General features: G+C 40.3%; 1 non-coding gene across 1 annotated transcript; it reads right to left on the reverse strand.

Moving 5' to 3' along the window:
* Positions 1 to 1,334: 1,334 nt before the first annotated feature.
* LOC131238202 (small nucleolar RNA R71) lies at positions 1,335 to 1,443 on the reverse strand. Its single transcript, XR_009167612.1, has one exon. It is a non-coding gene; the product is annotated as a small nucleolar RNA R71 (small nucleolar RNA).
* Positions 1,444 to 6,028: the final 4,585 nt, after the last annotated feature.

Consider the following 6,028-nt stretch of genomic DNA (forward strand, 5'->3'; position numbering starts at 1 on the left):
ATTGGGCGAAAATATGCAATATTTGAGTCTCAACAGTGTATTATGTGGGAACCAAATCAATTGAAGTTCAAATCTATTTTGAATTATAAAAGATGATTTAACCACTCTATTATCTGGCTAGATAGGATAGAACTTCGATTCCAGTAGAGTTATCTAATCAAATCAAGTGAATTAGATATTAAGAATGGCTATAAGTGGATCCTTAGAACTCTAGTGTTTTGCTTAATTGAATTCTTCGAAATTTGAATCATACTTTTTCTTAAAATCCAATTCCATAATTAGTTTTAGTTCTAGTTCTACTTCTTAAGTATTCTAAACAATATAAGTTTTTGTGGATTTGATCTCGGTCTCACTAATGTACTTAGCCCTGTACTTAGGGTTTGATCAACAAGATTTTGGCGCCGTTGCCGAGGACTTCGGCTGCATTTTATATATATATATATATATATATAAATACTTTAGTGTTAGAATTGGTGTAGTATTAGGATTAATTTTCGATGGGCTTCTAGATTAGGTTTTTTTGAGAATTTAGACACTAACATTGTTTGTTTGCTTTCTTAGAATCTAACATAGAATCGTCAATCGGGTACTATCTTTCCAACCATGTAACTTTAAATTATTCCAGATTTCTTATTTTGTTGTAGAAGTCTTTTATTTTGGTAAAAGTAGGTTTAGGTTTATAATTAGGTTTTAAGTGGTTCATGCCCAAGTGGGTTAGTGATAACAATCTCCATCTCTTAAGTGAAGGTGGACTAGTTGAAGGATTGCCTATCTATTGTCAGATTAGACAATACCTAAGATCCTCTGAATTGGCTGAGTATCAACCTCATCATCATGCCGATGAACAACAAGATGAGAACGATGTGCACAATGGTCCTCCAGATAGAGACCTACGTGAATATTTACAACCAACTAGGACAAGCACCCCTTCCTGCATGATTTTTCCACATAATGCATGAAATGTGAATTTTAAACCAGGAGTGATCCAATTACTTTAAAATTTTCATGGACTAGATTCTGAGAGTCCATATCTACATGTCAAGGAGTTTGATGAGATTATAGCTATCCTATACTTTAACAATCTATCAGATGATACCTTATGACTAAAATTATTCCCTTTTCATTGAAGGAGAAGACCAAGTCATGGCTTCACTCCTTAATATCAAGATAAATTATGACATGGGTTGTGAGCTATAACAATGGTTCAAGAGCTTAACATAGCTAGGTTAAGAGATAATTGAGCATGCCATGACATTGTTAAGATCTCATAGAGGCCTTTAAGACCCCGACCTGACCCGAGAGTCTTAAAAAGTTCTTCCCGGTTCATAAGACTAACACTCTTAAAAGGGCTATCATGAACTTCTCGTAGAAAGAGGAAGAAACCTTCTTCCAATATTGGGAGAGGTTTAAGGATTTTCTAAGTGCTTGCCCACATCATGACTTTGAAATTTGACGGGTTATAAGCTTTTTCTATAATGGACTGACCTTGCCCATTCACCAATTTATAGAGATAATGTGCAATGGGGAATTCATGAACAAAGATCTTGATGACGTGTGAGACTATTTTGATATACTAGCTGAAAATGTGCAATCCTGGGATACCTCAGCCAAATCAACCAATTCCAAGTTGACTCAGTCCAAAGAAAATAGGAAATTTACATATTAAGGGAAGAAGACGACGTTAATGTTGGGGTGGTGGACCTTATGAGAAAGGTCAAGGCCATGGAATTCAAGAAAGTAGAAGCGGTCAAACCCGAAGAGACCACTGAAACTATTTGTGGTATTTGCACAAGTAACATACACTTAATGTAGGAGTGTCCTATAATTCCTATGTTCCAAGAGTTGTCACATGAGCAATTTAATGCCGTGAGCACTTATCAAAGGTCGTTCAGTATGCGCATCTCAAACACATACAATTCTAGTTAGTGGAATCACCCGAACCTAGTTAGAGGAATCGATTAACGACTAAAGTAGATAAAAATCCTCAAGGGTCTCTTACTTCGATCCTCATTCCATTATTAACTCAGAAAATGACCCAAAATGATCCAGTTTGAAAATTCATGCATGATCAAGAGGAGTTTAATTAGAATATTATGCAAACATTTCAGGATATTAAAATATCACTAGAGGTGTTTCCATCGTCCATTCAAAGATTAGAGTCACAACTAATTGTTAGAGAGAATGGGACTCTTCCAGCCCAACCTCTACCTAACCTAAAACTGCAAGGTGAGATAAGTGACCTTAGCTATTTGAACCAACATGTGGAGCAAGCAAAGTCTATCACCATACTTAGAAGTGACAAAACAATTGATAAAAGTATCCGGACGAGGGCTGAGAATCCTAAAGACTCAGAAGAGTCGAAGAGAGATGATGAGCTTAACAACACTACACATGAGAAAGAACTAAAAAAAGAATATAAACTGGTGGCTTTATTCCCACAACGGTTGATCTCACCAAAACCTCACTCAGGATATCTTAGAGGTTCTCAAACAAGTGAAAATTAACATCCATTTGTTGGATGCCATATGTAAGACTTGTATCCTAGCCCGTACCATTCCGTAGGCTTTCGCGGTCTTCTCGATTGAATTTCAGCGACCTGCGTTCTATTATTGGTGTTTGCGCGCAATCTTAAGTCACATCCTATCGATCTGAGTCCACTCAACCTGAGACCTATACCATTGCGACCGCGCAAACACCGCGATTCCAACGCCGCGTCTCGTGCGTTAATGCGACGCATAGATCATGAGATGTAGCTCGCGCATTGTAATAACTGTGGACCATACATTTGTGGGGCCCACATATCATAATGGCACCATTTCCTAGGTTATCATGGGGTGATGTCATCACCCCATGCTAAGTAATAAATGCTTACAAGCAATTATGGCATTTATTTTCCCCATGAGTCAACCCTAGCATTTATGGCCTTACATGAATTAATTACTCTCTCTCTCTCTCTCTTTCTTTCTCTCTCTCTTCTTCTTCATTTTCTCCCCTAGCAAGAGAGAAGCTAAAAATGTCCATGGCAGCCCTCCCATTTCTAGCCATATTCACCTTAGATCCCCTTCAATCGTCCCATTAGAAGCTCATCTCCACCATTGAAAAAGATCCTAAAAGGCTTGAAGACCCGAGGAATTAAGGAAGGAGTCGATTTAGAGGTGAATGCTTCTCTCTCTCTCATTTTTTTTATGTGATGTGTGGCCCACTCGGATGGACCCCACCTTGATGTATGTCTTGTCCAAACCGTCCAAGTCATGTGGACCCTACCTTATGGATTATGAGAAAACACAAATATCAGACCCATTAGGTGGGCCACGTTCATGTGGGATCCACCTGGATAAAATGTGGGCCACTTACATGTGGGACCTACCATGATGCTTTGTTTACCCATGCCGTCCAGCGTCCCTGGACGCTGGGCGTGAAGCAGGCTATAGCTAACATGGAGTGCGTATACTGACATGGGTGTGTAACAAGCTAATATATATATATATATATATATATATATATATATATATATATATATATATATAACGTCAGTTGGTTTTTTAGATTTTTGGGTGGGCCACTCGTATAGGCCCCACCTTGATGCATTAATTTAATCCACGCCATTCATTCCATTCTCCAGATCATTTTAGGTGTTGAACCAAAAAATGAAGCTAATCCAACTCTCTGGTGGGCCATAGCATAGAAGATAGGGTTGTCTACCGTTGAAATTTCCTATGATGTTTCTGTACCTTAAAATATGTCGAATATTGGTCTCGATGGGTCTGTCTTGGGCCATAAAAACCAATGGCTGGGTCGGATTCCCCTAATGTGGGCCCTACCTAGGCAAAACTGCAGAAAAACTCCTTTTCAAAAAAAATATAAAAGGAAGGCAACAGGTGCTGCTGCTGGCACCAGAGGACACTGCGCAGTGTCCTGCTACCTACCTGCTGCGCTCCTGCGTAGGCGAGATGGGCAGGGACCGTTGGGTCCTAGCTGTGGGCCCCACCGTGATGTATGTAGAACATCAACACCGTGCATTTTGATGGGGACCCTTAGGGAAGTGAGCCCTCCAAAAATCAGCCGTCTATGGAACTCAAGTGGCCCACACGGCAGGAAATAGTGTTAATTGAATGTCTGCCCTTGAAACCCTTTTGGGTGACGTAGAAATTTTGGATCAGATATGAAATTTGTTGTTCTTCTTCATTCGGGTCTGTGTTACCTTATCAACAAATTGGACGGTAAATAGACATGATGGTGGGCCCCACGTGGGACCCACTGATGTATGTACTGTATTCCACACCGTCCACGGGCAGTGGGCCGTACCATAATGCATGTGTTTTATTCTACCATCTACACCACTGGACGGTGGGACCCACCCCACGTGTGGGGCTATGAATGATGCATGGCCTGGACATTGTAAATGTTAAATATAATATTAATATATATTATAGTATATGATATGATATATAATATGATATCTTATCTGTTATATTATAATATAATATAATATCATATATATTAAATGTTGTGGTGGCCCTACGTGGGACCCACCTCTACCTTTAAATGCAGGAAAGCTGCACTTGCAGCAGTTATATTATTATATACTTTATATATTTTATATGTATAAATGAATGGTGGGCCACTCCTATGTGGGACCCACCTTTAATATATATATATTATCTGTACTATCCAGGACCGTCCAGATGAATCTGGATGGTGAGTTTGGGCAGCCTTCTGCCATTATGCAGTATATAATTATATTAACTAATGTTTATTATATTAATAATACTATATGGTGGGCCATGTACGTGGGACCCACCTGATGAACGGTTTGGTTGGCATATTTCACACAGCTCGCGGCTGTGAAGTTGACATTAGCAAGTTCTGGTGGGACTCGCCGCAGTGTATGTATTTCATATGCACCATCCATTTGGACGGTGCCATTTATAGCACCACCTGATGGTTGTGTTCCATCTAAACCGTCCATCTTTTGGGTGACCTACACTGTCCATCCTATTGGCAAGCCCGTCTTAGGCATAAGACTAAAAATGAGGTAGATTTATCAGGTGGACCACACCACAGAAAATAGTGGAGAGATGAACGCCTACTATTGGAGTTAATTTTGGACCACAGCAGTCTTGGACTAAATTGATATTTGTTTTTCCTCCCAACCAGGTCTTTGTGACCTTACTAGCAGACTGGATGGAAAATGAACTTGATGGTGGGCCTTGGAATTTTTATAATGGTAAAAATCATTATCTCCACTGCTATTTGTGATATGGTCTAAATGATCCTTCAATATAACTCATTTTTTAAAGAATTTATAGGGCCTATTGTTGAGGCCCACCTTGATGTGTATAAGGTCTGTTGTTGAGGCCCATCTTGATGTATTTGTGGCCCGTCCGTTGAGGCCTAATTTGATATACATGAAGCCCATTGGTGTGATCCATCATGATGTGTTTTGGCTAGTGGGCGGGGTCCGCTCGTTTGTATTGTTAAGCCCATGTAATGAGGCCCACTCAATATATGAGGCCTAGTATTGAGGCCCATGCGATGAGGCTCATATGATATATCCGAGGCCCAGGTGCAAAGCCACCTGTTGAGTATTCGAGGCCCGATGTGATGTATGTTGGCCCATATGACGAAGCCAATGGGACGTAAATGAGGCTCTTCGTGATTGTGTGAGGCCATGGGCCCACTATATGTCTAGCCCTATGTAGGCCACTCATTGGGAGCAATGTTGGTTAGATGTCCACATTGATGGGCAATGATGGTTAGATATCCTCATTGTGACCTTCCCTTAGGCCTTGTTAGGCTCACTCTCTTCGTGGGTTAACTCAAATAAGTGGGCCCCATTCGCCATAGACAGATGGCTCCGTGCTATCAAATTTGATATAACCACGGCCGAAAGTCGATCCTTACATTATGGTTGATTGGTTGTCCATCCATGAACCCCACCTTGTTTATATATGCTGGTTATCGATGCTGATTATCGATACCAATTATCGAGGCCGATTTCGGGTGTCGATTTCAATTGTAAAAGCCG

Source organism: Magnolia sinica, chromosome 2 (genome assembly GCF_029962835.1).
Source record: "Magnolia sinica isolate HGM2019 chromosome 2, MsV1, whole genome shotgun sequence".
NCBI classification, from domain to species: Eukaryota; Viridiplantae; Streptophyta; class Magnoliopsida; order Magnoliales; family Magnoliaceae; genus Magnolia; species Magnolia sinica.